General features: G+C 40.3%; 1 long non-coding RNA gene across 1 annotated transcript in view; it reads right to left on the bottom strand.

The window, feature by feature from the left end:
- The window catches only part of LOC136379680 (uncharacterized), a 74,000-nt gene that overhangs the window by 10,465 nt on the left and 46,057 nt on the right, over positions 1 to 17,478 (bottom strand). The gene's annotated exons all lie outside the window — the stretch shown is intronic.

The following is a 17,478-nucleotide window of genomic DNA, read 5'->3' as shown; positions in this document are numbered from 1 at the left end:
TAAAAGGAAGGGTTAGGGGATAGTAAATGATAAAAGGGATCAAATATTTAGTGACAGAAGGCAATTTGACTTCAGGTGGTTGGCACACAATGCAATATGTAAATCATACACTTGAAAATTATATAATCTTATTAAGCCATATCATGTTACTCCCATAAATATAATTTTTAAAATATTTAATAACTTTGATTAATAAAGTGTTGACTTTTTTAAATGACACCATAAAATATATTTAACATTTTTTTCTATACTAGTTGAATGCTTGATCCAGCACAAACATTTGAGACTCATCTCACTCAAGAAATCTTTTATTTGATTTATTTCTAAATCTACATCTCTTATAAAAAATTAAAATGTTACCTATTTTTTAAATCATGCTTTTTGAGATAGTTTCTACAAAGCTATTTCTTATTCTTGGTTTGATTTCAACTTCTCTAAAGGTAGAGAATGACATTTTAAGTGTACTGTTAATTTGGTTATACTTGAATGATGCATTCAACACACATCCAATTCTTTTTTTTTTTTTTCCTGAAGTTGGAAACGGGGAGGCAGTCACACAGACTCCCGCATGCACCTGACTGGGATCCACCCGGCATGCCCACCACAGGGCAATGATCTGCCCATCTGGGGCGTCGCTCTTTTGCAACCAGCGCCATTCTAGTGACTGAGGCAGAGGCCATAGAGCCATCCTCAGCGCCTGGGCCAACTTTGCTCCAATAGAGCCTTGGCAAGGGAGGGGAAGAGAGAGACAGAGAGGAAGGAGAGGAGGAGGGGTGGAGAAGCAGATGGGCACTTCTCCTGTGTGCCCTGGCCGGGAATCGAACCCTGGACTCCTGCATGCCAGGCCGACTCTCTACCACTGAGCCAACCAGCCAGGGCCGAATTCTTTTTTTTTTTGACAAAAATATAAATGTGGAAAAAAATCCATATATAATTTTATCTCAAAGTCCAAATATCTAAAACAGGGGTTGATAACCTATGGCTTGTGAGACAGATGTGGCTCTTTTGATGGCTGCATCTGGATCGCAGACAAATCTTTAATAAAAAAAAATAACATTAAAAATATAAAACATCCTCATGTATTACAATCCATTCATTTCCTACGACTCATGTTCATGGTTGCAGATGGCTGGAGCCAATCACAGCTGTCCTCCGGGACAACACCAAATTTTTATTGGATAATGTGTAACGTACACTGATCGTTGTGAGGTCAGGAAGTAAACTTCCCTCCTTTGAATCAAGTAGTCAGCTAGCTAATTGCAGAAACCCTTTGACAAAGAAGATGGCTAAAAGAAAAAAAGATGAGGCGTATCATACTTTTCAGCAGGAATGAACAGAGGAATTCACCTTTGTGGAGAGAGCAGGTTCTGCAGTGTGTCTAATATGCAATGATAAAATTGCATTGATGAAACAGTCAAATATTAAGTGGCACTTTGACACACACCATACTATATTTGCATTGAAATATCCAGTGGGAGACAGCAGGAAGAAAGCATGTGAAGAGCTACTGTGCAGAGTGCAAGCTAGTCAGCAGTCACTCCGTGTTTGGACCCAACAAGGTGACTGGAATTTGGCTAGCTTTGCTGGTGCTTTAGCAATTGTGAGAAATGAAAAGTATTCACAGATGGGGAGTATGCCAAAACATTCATGCTTGATGTTGCCAGTTAACTTTTTGATGACTTTTTGGATAAAGACAAGAATATCAAACGAATAAAAGACATGCCTCTGTTGGGAAGAACTGTTCACGATAGTACCATCATGATGGCAAATCAAATTGAGGCAACACAAGTGAAGGGCATAAATGCAGCACCATTCTTTTATCTCGCTTTGGATGAGTCAACAGATGTAAGCCATTTATTCCAGTCAGCGTGATTGCAAGGTGTCAGTGACACACTACATGAGGAAAGTCTTGCTGTTTTGCCTATGAAAAAGACAACAAGAGGGGAGAATTTATTTAAGTCTTTCACTGAGTTCGCTAAAGAAAAAAATCTACCCATGGATAAACTTATTTCAGTGTGTACTGATGGTGCTCCATGCATAGTGGGGAAAAACAGAGGATTTGTAGCGCTTCTTCGTGAACATGAAAAAAGACCCATCTTAAGTTTTAACTGCATTCTACATCAGGAGGCGCTTTGTGCTCAGATATGTGGCAAGCCGCTTGGTGAGGTAATGTCACTGGTCATTCTGGTGGTCAACTGTATTGTTGCCCGAACTTTAAATGATCACCAGTTTAAATACTGCTGGATGAAGTTGGGAATAATTATCCTGGTCTGCTTCTGCACAGCAATGTGCATTGGTTGTCAAGAGGGAAGGTGCTCAGCCATTTTGAGGCTTGTCTGAGTGAAATCCAGACTTTTCTTGAAATGAAAAACGTCGAGCATCCTGAGTTAGCTAACACTGAGTGGCTCCTGAAGTTCTACTATCTCATGGACATGACTGAACATCTGAACCAGCACATTGTGAAAATGCAAGGTATTGGGAATACAGTCTATCCCTCCAACAAGCAACATTTACATTTGAAAACAAGCTGGAACTCTTCATCGCCAACATTGAAACAGGTCGTTTACTACACTTTAAAAAACTGGGAGAGTTTAACAATGCATGCACAGCAGGTGACCTTGCTCGACATCTTGATCTCCAGCATCTAGATGGCTTTACATCTAATCTCCTGCAGTCATTCAAAGCACGCTTTGGAGAATTTTGTGAGAGCACTCATCTTTTTAAGTTCATCGCTCATCCACATGAGTGTGCAGTGGACAACACGGACCTGAGTTACATCCCCGGTGTCTCCATCAGAGATTTTGAGCTACAAGCTGCTGACCTGAAGGCCTCAGACATGTGGGTAAATAAGTTCAAGTCACTGAATGAAGATTTGGAAGGACTTGCATGACAGCAAGCAGAGTTGGTGAGCAAACACAAGTGGGGAGAAATGAAAAAACTTCAACCCACGGACCAGCTGATTGTCAAAACTTGGAATGTGCTTCCCATTACATACCACACACTGCAGCACGTGAGTATTGCTGTACTGACAATGTTTGTCTGGACAAGTCCTGCTGGGGGTGAGGATGATGGAGATGCAAAGACCCGACTCCAGGGACCAGGTCCAGTGACACAGATCCACTTTATTCAGGAAGTAAGCAAGCTTATATAGATAGGTTCAGCCTATAGGGTGTTACAGCATGTTCCTCAAAGCCAATGGCTGAAAACTTCAGGGAGCTGTGTGGTTGGCGCTAAGTCACTTCCATAAAGTGGGCGAGCTCCCTTCCTGTGTATGCCCAGGAGGCTTCTGGGAGCTGGAGTATTCTCACAGTATTGCATCAGCCACAGCTGCTAGGAATGCACTCTGTGCTCCACCCACATCTCCCCCTTCTCTTTTAATTAAGGCCAATTAGACTTGATGAATGACAGCTTGCTGTTGTTGTAGCTTCTGAATGCTACGCATTATGCAACGGAACCCTAGTAGAACTAAAACAACTATAATACCTATATACTATATGCTAATAGAATAGCTGGATTAAACAATGAGGCAAGCTTCTGTAATGTTTGACTAGTTAGGAAATAGAATGGGGGTCTTAAACAGGGGATTCCTCCTAGGGGCTCAGATGTCATTTCCCTCCTATTGTGTTACAGAGACTTCCTAGGTGCCATTAAACACAGGTCCATTTTGATTGTAAAAAATGGACATAGGTCCATGCACACCCCCTTCCCAAAAGTTCCCAGTGTCCAAGCACAGAACAAATGGCTTGCTGAGAGCTGCGTACTGCATATGGTTGCAAGGGAGATTACACAAATTACAACATGACAAATCATACAATTTCAACAATTACAAAGGTACATTTCACCAGTCTTTGAGCACTTTGCCAAAAGTATAAAATGTCCTCAGACTTCTTTCTAGCCATGAGAAAAGCTTCTCAGGGCAGAGGAAGGGCCTCCAGCAAAGTCTCCCCCTAGCCCCATCAGGGTATTTCACGTTGTCCAAAATGCATAAGTTCATCCATCAAAGAAGCCAGTGCTCACATGGTCATAGTCCAGGAAATCAGTCCATGCACATGGGGCATCAGCCACCCCCCTCATTCCTGCCATCCTGTTCCCAAAGAGGAGCATGTGGCACTGGCAGTCATCACTTCCATCTCTGTTCCGGAGAGCATGATGGCAGCCACCCCTATATCCCAAAATGTCAGCAAACCCACCCGCGGCTTAACAGGCACTCCCTGCCATTCCAGCAGCCACTCAGTGATGCAAGCCTGGCTTCCTGGATGTCCATTCATCCTCCTGCTGCAGCTGCCACTGTTTACCTTCTAGAGTCTGCAAATCGCAACTCCAGCCCAATTCTCCTCATCCTCCACAGATGAACTGAAAACACCAGCTCGTGCTGCTGGGCTCGAGCCCTGGCTGCCACCGCCTGCATCTGGGAGTTAGTGGTTACTATAGCACACATAAGAAGAACAGAGCACCAGGGCTTGGGGGCCTGTCAGGGGCAATTCTCTGGGCCCGCCCCACCAAAGCCTCCACATCCCCCCAGGTAATGGGGCGTGCACACCGGCCATGAGGTCTTCTTCTGGAGCACTGAGGACCTCCTCTCCTCAGGCATAGTCGGTGTGGAGAAGGCCAGGGCTGTGGCTTTGGATGGGTGAAGACTGAAGCACTTAGTAGGTGCCCAAGAAACCCTGTTAAGCAGGTTGGGGGGGATTCCTGGGATCCAGATTGGTTAAAAAACACAAGCATAACTTCTCCCTTATGTGAAAAGAGGATGTGTTCCCTGCCACTGTGCCGTGGCTGGGTCCTTCCAGCATCATTTCAGAGAGAGGGGGGGTGGGGGAGAGAGAGAGCGAGAGATATAGAAAAATAGACAAGACAGACAGACAGAAAGAAAAAAGACACATGGGGGCGTATAGGCTGGCCCATGGGTCTGCAGCAGGAATATGTATTGGAGTTAAAGCTGGGGTAGAAAATGGCATCTGAGAGGTTGGGGTGGGGTATTGAGCCATGGCAGGGAATGCAGAAGTAGCGACTTCTGCTTTTTATGGAGGCAGAGCTGATGGCGCAGTTAGCAATTCAGTTGGTTTCGTTTCTGCGCGCTCAGCCACGATTTTGTCAAACTCAAAGGCTAAACTACTTTCCTCCTCAGTGGAGGGGGAAAATAAGGAGGTAGGGGCTCCTCAGAGAGAGAGGCAGCCTGCAATATTTTTGGCACTGGTGGAGGGTCCCCAGCAGGAGCACTGGTCAGGCAGGCATGTATTGCTAGCAGGGCAGGAATGTGGCCAAGAGGGAAGGTTTGTCCCCCATGTACTTCTGCCGAACGAACGTGCTGAAAAGCTCAGGCCCAAGTATCCGGGTCCCAGAGAGGTGTGTCCTCAATCCAGGGATTGAGACCAGAGAGAATCTCCCAGTAAGTACAGAGATCCTTTTCACAAACTTTAAATCACCTACTCTGCAATAGGGCGTGCAGGGTTTGAGCCTGTGGGTCTTGGGAGTGAGGGAGAAGTTTTCCCATTGCAGAGGGTCACTAACCCATCCCTTGGATGCTGGTTAGGTCCCTGCCCCATGTTGGGTGCCAGTTGTGGACAAGTCTGCCGGGGGTGAGGATGACGGAGATGCAAAGACCCGACTCCGAGGACCAGGTTCAGTGACGCAGATCCACTTTATTCAGGAAGTAAGCTAGCTTATATAGATAGGTTCAGCCTATAGGGTGTTACAGTGTGTTCCTCAAAGCCAATGGCTGAAAACTTCAAGGAGCTGTGTAGTTGGCGCTAAGTCACTTCCATAAAGTGGGCGAGCTCCCTTCCTGGGTATGCCCAGGAGGGTTCTGGGAGCTGGAGTATTTTCACAGCATTGCATCAGCCACAGCTTCTAGGAATGCACTCTGCGCACCACCCACATGTTTGGCTCTACGTATGCCTGTGAGCAGTCTTTCTCACATCTAAAGAATGTTAAGACCAATCTACGATCATGTTTAACAGATGGAAGCCTCAATGCCTGCATGAAGCTTAACCTCACCACGTATCAACCAGACTACAAAGCCATCCGCAAAACCATGTAGCACCAGAAGTCGCATTAATGGTAAGAAGTACTTTATTCATCATTGGTTAGCAACAGCATAACAATATTATTAAAAAGAATTCAGAGACTTATTGTACTTTAAAAGTGTTGGTTTTACATAAAAAGCACACATTTACTTCTATTTAGTGTTAAACGTATTGTATGGCTCTCACAGAATTACATTTTAAAATATGTGATGTTCATGGCTCTCTCAGCCAAAAAGGTTCCCAACCCCTGATCTAGAGATTCCAAGATGGCAACAGAGTATGTAGGCATTTCAACAGCCACCTCCGAGAACCAAATTAGATTATAACTTAATTTAAGAACAATCACCTTGAAGAACCAACTTTGGACTAAACAAAGAGGATTTCATAATCCAGGGTCACAGAAAAAGCCACATTGAGACTGGAAGGAATGGCAGAGTCATGGAAAGGACTGCCCTGCTCCTAGGAGCAAGCTGTGGCTGATCTGGAGGGACTCTCACTGCAGGCAGGGTCACCCTGAAAGGTGTGTGTCCTCAAACCCAGACCTGGAGCCCCAGCTTAGAGTCCCAGAGCCTAAAAAAGGCACCCACACAGCATTTCATAGTAAAAAGAACCAGATTTTTGTCTGCAAGAAAGAGACAGAGCTCTTAGAGCAGGCTCTGTCTTAAAGGGCCAGCATAGAAAATTTTGTTCAGAACCACTCACCTGGGGCTCCAGTGTAGGGAGAAATAAGAAAACTAGAGTTGCATGAAGAGAATATAAGTTGGAGGCCAAGGAGGGATGGCCACTGGAACCCCTGCGCTAAATCATTGTCCAGTACTGCAGTCACCATCTTTCTTGAGTGGAGCAGTCCCCTCTGAGGAGAATCAGTTTGGGAAAAAGAAACTGCTCCACCCTTTGGAGCCTCTCCAGCCCAACTCATGGAGACTGGGTTGATCTCAGAAACCAGGAAGCAGAGTGCCTGTCAGTGACTCAGTATTCTGGAGTTGAGCTCAGAGTTTTCCCCCACATGCTTGGGAGTTTAAGACTGGTGCTTCCGCCCAATAGGAGACTAAGTAGACACTGTCTGGACTGTGGGCAGACTGCACCTCTGGATCTCAGAGGCCACAGCAAAAGGACTTCTGGGGCTACATTTGGAGAGGTTGTGTTAGGCTTCCTTACCGGGTTATCAGTTACAAAAACTTTATTTAATCAGTGCATGAGCATGTGGGAGAGGCATGTGTGCATAGCCTATATAAGGCTATGGGTTCTTGCACTTGAGGGAGATAAGAAATTGGAGATTGTGGATGGGCAGATTGCCTACCTGCTGCTGTGAGAGGACATCTTTCTGTTTGTTTGCCTGGGAGGCAGTTTCCCCTGCCTGTGTGCTTGTCCTCTGTTGTGAGACTTTATTAAATGGTAATGGCCCAACGCTTTCCATTTCTGCAGTTTCTCTACCATCTGCCTGAATCCAATGTGGATCTGCCTGGCCTTGGCCACTAGCATTACACATACCCTACTAAGGTCTATGAAAAAAGTCTGGATACACTGACACATGGGGCCAAAGGGCAGAGCCACACCCACCACCATTCTTAATCCCTGAATTGCCACAGGATCTCTAGACTCTACAGAGGTTTTTATCGGTGGCCAAGCCCAACAAGCAGCAAGCAGACAGAGGCTGCAGGAGGCAGGACTCAGGGAACCTTGGCCTTATAAGGGGACTTTTCTCCATGCCCAGTGTAGGTAAAAGCCAGTCTAGGTTTGCAGATTGGTATTTCCATTAGCACCTGGACCCAGCAGAGGCAGCCACAAACTCTGGAATGCTTGCAGCTCCAAGAAAGATGCTGAGGGCCAGTCACGAGCAGTGTCTTCCACTGTTATGCACCAGGTTCCTGACAGCAAGGCCCAAGGCTGGCACATACAGTGGCCAGCTGTGGAGAGCATTGGTTCAGGACCTAACAACACTTGCTAGAGTGGCATCTTAAGGAAAGGCTCATGACACCTGGCTCAGCTGAGGTGAGTTTTCCTCTCTGTGATCACACCAGCACAGCGGTTCATGTGCATTGGATAAGGTAGAGCTTCACAGTCGGCTGGCCTGGGTGCTGGATATCCTGCTTTGCTGGGCTAGATTCCACAGGGGTAAAGGAGAGCAACTTGGAGCATGGACATTTAAAATGTGGGTCCCTGTGAGTCTATTGATGGATCTAATCTAGATGCTTATCTACTTTCTAGGAGGGCAGAACCAGTCCCAGGAAAGGACTCTCTCAGTCTTCCTCCCTGAGACCAGAGTCTCACCAGCTATAAGATCTTCTATATAGGGAACTGTTGGCTCCACTCGATCTGAACCTGCTGCTCACCTTGTTGGGGACAAATAAAATTTAAGTATGCAGCAGTGGCTGAAGGATTAGTTTCTGAAGTAGGGGCCACATTCCCCATACTGAGCTACTGACGAAGAGATACCTGAAATAAGGGGTCTCACTAACATTGTATTCCCATCTTTAGCTGCCCTAACCCAAGAGGATTGCAACCTGCAGAGGGGTTGGTTGGGTAAAGTCAGTCTGGGTCCACACTATAGTCTCTACAGAAGACTCTGTGGGAAGACCAGGCAGCTGCAAGAGGAGGTGGAGCAGCTGAAAAGTGGAGGCAAATCTTATAGAGTTTGAGGATTTTATGGAACTTCTGTCATCTCTAAGCAGGGAAAAGCTGATTCTTATACACAGGTTGGCCCCTCCCAAACTACCCAGGCACAGAAAATGCACACACAAACAGGAAAAAGAGCAGTAGCTATAGACAGGTAGCCCACAGTAGGTTATAAACAGCTGATGCCAACCCAAGAAGATATCGAACCAACACAACTGGTAGTGGGTGGCAGACAGCACCAATCCTAGGCTCAGCTAGCTACATAAGCAGCACACCCATAGGAGGAGTCTAGCAGGCACCACACACTGTGGAGAATAAATACACCCAACAAGATGGACATTGCACAGTGTGTAATACACATGATCAAGGTTGACCCTTAGAGCTAGCCAGCCTAAAGTAATAACTGTACCCATGAAAGGACCAACTGCTTTTAATACCCACATACAACAGGAGAGAAAATAGTACCCTCAAGAAGCATTCCAAGAACAAGAAAAACAGGAGGCCTGGAGGTCAGTACCACCGAGCCCATTTTCCTCATAAAGACAACAAACAAATTTCAATGTCAAACAGTGCTACCTAGCACACAGACAAAAGGAAGAGACAAAGAAATGTGCCCCAAATGAGTCAACCAGAGAAAACTTCAGAAAAAGAAGTAAATAAAATAGAAGTAACCAAACTACAAGATGTAGAGTTTAATATAATGACTATTAGAAAGCTCAAAAATCTTAGAGCACCAGTGGATATGGTCATACTGAGTACCTAAATAAAGAGATAGCAAGCATCAAAAAGGACATTGTATCATTAAAAAGAACCATTCAGAAATGAGAAAAAAAATATCAGAATAAAGGCGGCACAAAAAGGAATCAACAGCAGGCTAGATGAAGCAAAGGATTGAATCCATGATTTAGAAGACAATATAAATATAAGCACAGAAGTAGAGTAGCAAAACAAAAAGAGGTGCAAAAAGACTGAGGAAACTCAAAGGAGCTCTGTGACAACATTACTAAAACCAACATTCACATGATAAGGGTTCCTGCAGGAGAAGAGAACAAATCAGGAATAGAGATCCTGTTTGAAGATATTATAGCTGAAAATTTCTTTATTTTGATGAAGAAAAAAGTCACACAACTCTAAGAAGGACAGAGAGTCCTATTAAGGAGGAATCCAAGGAGGCCTACACCAAGACATATTATAATTAAAATGCCAAAATTAAGAGACAAAGAAAGAATACTAAAAGTTGCAAGAGAAAAGCAGTTAATTACCCACAGAGGAGCCACCATAAAGATGACATCTGACTTCTCAACAGAAACACTTGCGAATCCCAGAAGGGATTGGCAAGAAATATTCAAAGTGATGCAAAACAAGAACCTACAAAAAAGACTACTTTATTCAGCAAGGCTATTGTTTCAAATAAAGGAGAAATAAAAAGTTTCCCAAAGAAAGACTCAAGGAACTCATTACAACCAAACCAGTACTGCAAGAAATGTTAAGGGGCCTGCTGTAAGAAGAGGAAAGGAGAAAAATAAAATTGATAAAAAGAGGATTGTAGACTTAAAGAGTAAAATGACAACAAATAAGTACATGTCAATAATAACCTTAAATGTAAATGGATTAAATGCTCAATCAAAAGACGTTGGGTAGTTGCATGGATAAGAAAATAGGACCCATACATATACTGTCTACAAGAGACCCACCTTAGAAGCAAAGATACAAATAGACCGAAAGTGAAGAGATGGAATAATGTATTTCAGACAAATGAAAACAAACAAACAAACAAAAAAAATGCTGGGGTAGCAATACTTATATCTGACAAACTAGATTTTAAAACAAAAACTATAGTAAGGGATAAAAAAGGTCACTACATAATGATATAGGGAGCAATCCAACAGGAGAATATAACCATTATAAATATTTATGCTCCTAGTATAGGAGTACCTAAATATATAAAGCAGATTTTGATGGACATAAAGTGTGAGATAGACAGAAATACTATCATAGTAGGGGATTTTAATATCCTACTAACATCACTGGATAACTCCTACGGACAGAAAATTAGCAAAAAAACAGTGGCCTTAAATATCACACTTGATCAACTGGATTTAACTGATATCTGCAGAACCTTAACCCCAAAACAGCAGAATATACATTCATTTCAAGTGCTTATGGTACACTCTCCAGGATAGAAAACATATTAGGACACAAAACAAGTCTCAATAAATATAAAAAGATTGAAATCATATCAAGCATCTTCTCTGATCACAATGGCATAAAACTAGAAATCAACTAGAATAGAAAAACTAAAAAACATTCAAACACTTGAAGGTTAAATAGCATGTTATTAAATAATGAATGGGTTAACAATGAGATCAAGGAAGAACTAAAACATTTCATGGAATTAAATGAAAATAAGCATACAACAATTCAAAATTCATGGGACACAGCAAAAGCAGTCTTGAGAGGGAAGATTATAACATTACAGACATACCTAAGAAGCAAGAAAACACTCAAATAAATAACTTACATCTAAAAGAACTAGAAAAAGAACAACAAATAAAGCCAAGAGGAAGTAGAAAAAAGGAAATAATAAAGATCAGAGTGGAAATAAATGGCATAGAGCCAAATAAAAACAATACAAAAGATCACTGAAACCAAGTGCTGGTTCTTCAAAAAGGTAAGCAAAATTGACGAACATTTAACCATACTCATCAAGAAAGAAAAAGATATGATGGAAATAAATAAAATTAGAAATGAAAGTGTAGAAGTAACAACTGACACCACAGAAATACAAAGGATTTCAAGAAAATACGATGAAGTTCTATATGCCCCCAAATTTGACATCCTAGGTGAAATGGATAAATTCTTAGAAACATATACAATCTTCCAAAACTCAATCTGGAAGAATCAGAAAACCTAAACATTCTGATTACAAATAAAATTGAAACAGTTATCAAAAAACTTCCAACAAACAAAAGCCCTGGACTGGATGGCTTCACAGGAGAATTCTACCAAATATTCAAAGAACTAATACCTATACTTCTTAACATTTTTCAAAAAATTCAGGCCCTGGCCGGTTGGCTCAGCGGTAGAGCGTCGGCCTGGCGTGCAGGGGACCCGGGTTCAATTCCCGGCCAGGGCACATAGGAGAAGCGCCCATTTGCTTCTCCACCCCCACCCCCCTCCTTCCTCTCTGTCTCTCTCTTCCCCTCCCGTAGCCAAGGCTCCATTGGAGCAAAGATGGCCCGGGCGCTGGGGATGGCTCCTTGGCCTCTGCCCAAAGGCGCTAGAGTGGCTCTGGTCGCAACACAGCGACGCCCCGGAGGGGCAGAGCATCGCCCCCTGGTGGGCAGAGCATTGCCCCTGGTGGGCGTGCCGGGTGGATCCCGGTCGGGCACATGCGGGAGTCTGTCTGACTGTCTCTCCCCGTTTCCAGCTTCAGAAAAATACAAAAAAAATAAATAAATAAAAAAAATAAAAAAATAAAAAAAATTCAAAAGGACAGAACACTGCCAAGCTTTTTTTTATGAAGCAAGCATTATCCTCATTCTAAAACCAGGTAAAGATACTTCAAAGAAAGAAAATTATAAGCCAATATCTCTGATGAACACAGATGCTAAAATTCTCAACAAAATATTAGCAAACCAGATCCAACAATACACTTAAAAAATTATACAACATGATGAAGTGGAATTTATTCAAGGGAGGCAAGGCTGGTACAATATTTGCAAATCAATGAATGCTATTTATCACATAAACAAAAGGAAGGATAAAATCAAGTGATTATATTAATAGATGCAAAAATAACATTTGATAAAATCCAGTACCCATTTATGATCAAAACTCTCAGCAAAGTGGGAATACAGAGAACATACCTCAACATAAGAAAGGTCATCTAAGACAAACCCACAGCTAGCATCATACTCAATGGGAAAAAATTAAGAGCAATCCTCTTATGATCAGGAACAAGGCTGGGGTACCCCCTCTCACCACTCTTATTCAAAACAGTGCTGGAAGTTCTAGCCACAGCAATCAAACAAGAAAAAGGAAAAAAAAGGAATCCAAATTGGAAAAGAAGAAGTAAAACTATCATTATTTGTTGATAACATGATACTGTACATAGAAAATCCTAAAGTCTCAGTCAAAAAACTACTAGATCTGATATATGAATTTAGTAACATGGCAGGATACAAAATTAATATTCAGAAATCAGTGGCATTTTTATACACCAAAAATAAGCTTTCTGAAAGAGAAACTAAGGGAACAATCCCCTCCATTATTGCAACAAAATAAGTAAATAAATAAAGTACCTAAGAGTAAACTTAACCAAGGAGGTCAATGACTTGTACTCAGAAAAATATAAAACACTGAAAAAAAATCAAGAAATATACAAACAAGTAGAAACATATACCGTATTTATGGATAGAGAGAATAAACATTAAAATGTCTATATTACCCAAAGTAATTTATAAATTCAATGCAATTCTATCAAAATACTAATGACATACTTTAAAGATATAGAACAGATATTACAAAAATTTATATGGAACCAAAAAAGAAAGCAAATAGATTCAGTAATCTTGAAAATGAAGAATAAAGTGGGAGGTATCACATTTCCTGATAGCAAGTTATACTACAAGGCCATTGTACTCAAACAGCTTGGTAATGGCATAAGAAAGGCATACAGATCAATGGAACAGAACAGAGAACCCAGGAATAAACCCACGCCTTTATGATCAGTTGATATTTGACAATGTAAGTAAGAGCATACAATGGTGTAAAAATAGTCTCTTTAAAATGGTGTTGGGAAAATTGAACAGATATGAGCAAAAAAATGAAACTAGACTACCAACTTCCACTATTTACAAAAACAAACTCAAAATAGATAAAAGACTTAAATGTAAGTTGTGAAACCATAAACACCTTGGAATAAAACATAGGCTGTAAACTCTCCAATATCTCTCGTAACAATATATTTGCCCATTTATCTCCATGGGCAAGTAAAATAAAAGACAAAATAAACAAATGGGACTATATCAAACTAAAAGTTTTTCACAGCAAAAGACATCATTAACAAAATAAAAGGACAACCCACACAATGGAAGAACATATTTGCCAATACATCTGATAAAAGTTCAATAACCAAAATTTATAAAGAACACTTAAAACAGAACATCAAAAAGGTAAACAATCCTATTAAAAAAATGGGCAAAGGAGCTGAGTAGACACTTTTCCAAAGAGGACTTACAGATGGCCAATAGGCAAATGAAAAAATAAATGTTCAACGTCACTAAGCATCAGAGAAATGCAAATTAAAACCACAATGAGATACTACCTCACATCTGTCAGAATGGCTCTCATTAACAATTCAACACATATAAGTGCTGGCGAGTGTGTGGAGAAAAGGGAACCTTCCTGCACAGCTTGTGGGAAAGCAGACTGGTGCAGCTACAGTGGAAACAGTATGGCATTTTCTCAAAATTAAAAATAGAACTGCCTTTTGACCCAGGTATCCCACTTTTAGGAATATATCCTAAGAACACCAAAGTAGTGATTCAAAAGAAGATATTTACCCCCATGTTTATTGCAGCATTGTTTACAATAGCCAAGATCTGGAAACAGCCCAAGTGTCCGTCAGTGGACGAGTGGATTAAAAGGCAGTGGTACATATACACAATGGAATATTACATGGCTGTGAAAAACAAGAAAATCTTACCTTTTGGATGACATAGATGGACCTGGAGATTATTATGCTAAATGAAATAAAATAATCATATGATCTCACTTATATGTGGAATCTAATGAATAAAGTGAACCAAGAAACTAAATAGAAGCAGGGGCAGGGTCTCAGGGAGCAGAGGGACAGCTGTCAGAGGATGAGACAGAGAAGGTGAAGGGATTAGTGAAATTATATGTACTTCAGAAGACATAGATACAGAAAATAGGACAGCAAATCCCAGAGGGTTGTATGGGAGGGAGCTAGGGAGGAGACAAAGGGGTGTAATGGGGGGCATGGAGGTGGGGGTGAGTATGTTATATTGAGAGGGACTCTTGAAACCATGTTAACACAATAAATTAAAGTTAATAAAAATAAAAAAGTCCTAGTATCTATTAGAAAACATTGAAAAATAACATGAATGTAGATAATTAAGGTTTGAAAGAGTGTTACTCAGAAGATGTATTTTTCAACCAATATTCTTGAACATTGACATTTTAAATAGAATTTAAAAATCAAAACTTTAATGTTTAAAAATTTTAATTTATTTATAAAAGAGCTATTAATAATCACTCATGCAATTATTTTCTTTTAACAGAGTTTTTCCAACTAGAAAACTAAAATGATTCAATGAACCATTTTAAATTGTATTGAATATAAGTGGTCTAAAGTTTGTCTAAAACAATGCTATTCATGGTGATAAGATTAATAACCAGAATATTTTTAAACTTGTTATATTATATGTAGGAAATCGTAGACAGCCCTAGATCAAAGGTTGTAGGAAATGGTGATAGTGATACGACTAGGAAAACATGTTTTTGATAAAGGGACATCTATACATGCAGTGTGTGAGTGATAAGGTGTTTCAACAACTTATTTTCAGTGAGAGCCTATTATGTGTTAGAAATTTTACTGGGATCAATGTGCAAGAGGGATAGGCCTAAAACTTAAGAAGAGGAATGATTTTAGTGAGAGAGAAAGGAAGTGAGAGAGAGAGAAACATGGATGGAGCTATTCCTATATATGCCCTCATTGGGGATAAAAACAGCAACCTCTGTGCTTTGTGATGATGCTCTAACCCAGGCGTGGGCAACAGTTTTTGCTCCCAGCCAGATTAGAAAGAAAACTTTTTTCACAGGCTGGACAAAATATTAAAATTAAAAAATGTTAAATACAAAAACTATTCATTTAAGTAAAATTTTATTATGTAATTTGTCTATGAATAAATGTAAGTGAGTGAAAAAATTTTTAATATACAATATTATATTAATAAAAATATATTTTAATAAAATATAATTACATACCATATAAATATACAAACTTTATCTCAATCAATCGAAACAATATTTAATTAATAGAATGAGCTTGAAGGGGTTATATCACAAATAAAACAATTATTTCATTTTATAAACAGCCTAGACATGTTTTCAGTTATCAGCTGCAGCTATTGTCTATGCTACAACACCACTTGATTCAGCACACTTGACCTCAAAAGTAACGAATTGTTTGACCTTGGGTGCGCACTGGCAAACTCCACCTAAAAGAATGTGGGGTTCACATTGCCACTAAACATCAAACAGTTTATATCGAGTACAGACGAGTACAAAAATTGTAAATTTTTGTAATGAAATTTTTTTAAAAAATAAAGAAGTATCGTGAATCCATTCAACAAATTATTGGAAGTTAACCCTAGATTAGTCACATGTGGAATTCTTTTTCACGTATCACTATCTTCTTAAATATCTCGATTTCCAATAATGAAAGATGCTTCCACTTCTGAGTAGCTGAGATTTTAAAGTAGCAGAGAATATTAAAAATTTAGTCGCGGGCCACATAAACTCATTACGCAGGCTGGATCTGGCCCGCGGGCTGTATGTTGGCCATTGTTGCTCAAACCAATCGAGCTATCTGGTCAGGGCAGGAAAATATATTCTTCATACTGTAAAGTTACCAAAAGCTGGCAGAAACTAAAGGGATCTAACCCTTGAAGGATGGAAACCATACCGTATAAATACACGTGTATAATTTTCCACTGGAGAAAATATATATTCCAGGGCATGTATTTATATATGTATAATTCACTGTATCCCAACTGGTTATGAAAGGCAGAGCTGAAGCCGGCAGCCATAATCTCACTGTAGAGATACATTCTCACACCCAGCTTCTTAGAATTCTCAAATATAGAGCCCAGAGGAATACTGTATTGCACCCATAGTTAAAAAAAATAAAGGAAGTAAGTCATGAAAACAAAGATGGGTCACACATAAAAACAGTAAGAATAGTAAGAAGAATTTTAGGAATTGAATGCACCAGAAAACAAAACAAATAAATTATTCCAAATGTTTAACCTCTATCTTAGACACAAACCTTAGAAAACCCATGTGCATGATGTTCGCCGAAGAAATAAGTAGGAATGTTCACATTTTTTTCAATAGCCCAAAGATGAAAACAACAAGTAGCAATTACAATTGAATAGATAAGTGAATGGGAGCCAGAAGTAAATTGCTACCTAACTTTATCCATTACCAGTCATATGACCTTGAAAAAATAATATAACTCAGTACCCTAAGTTTCCCCATCTGCCTCATGGAGCTAACATTTTTTTGATACTGTTTTATTTTGTAAATAGATATCAACAAAGAAATGGTATGATTTGAGAAATAAGATGTCAAGGAGAGAAGCCATTGATATTAGGTAATCAGGTTAACTTTCTATAGGAGATGGTAACTGAGAAGAGACCTAGATGATAATTCAATTTTGTAAAAATTTGGGTAGAGAGATATCTGGGAAAAGATAGAAGAAGGGCTCAGAGTAGTGAGGCTGAAGTCTAGTGAGTAAGAAAGAGAGAGGTTGAAAATGAGATCAGAGGGTTAGACACTGCTCAGACATGTGAGGCCTTACAGCTATAATAGTAGCCTTGGTTTAAAACTGAACTCAATGGGAAGGTTTCTGGCAGGGTTGATAAAATTTAAAAAGAAAAGATTATTCAATGACTGAGTAAAAGAGATAATGCATACATAATTGCTTAAATCAGATTTTAGCATAGAATAAGTACTAAGTAAGCAAAGACTATTATCATTGTTAATTATATTTAACTGCTTGTAAAGTAGCAATTGATATATAAAT

The sequence above is a fragment of the Saccopteryx leptura genome, chromosome 8 (genome assembly GCF_036850995.1).
Source record: "Saccopteryx leptura isolate mSacLep1 chromosome 8, mSacLep1_pri_phased_curated, whole genome shotgun sequence".
In the NCBI taxonomy this organism is placed as follows: Eukaryota; Metazoa; Chordata; class Mammalia; order Chiroptera; family Emballonuridae; genus Saccopteryx; species Saccopteryx leptura.
This window is presented reverse-complemented; position numbering and strand designations above follow the sequence as displayed.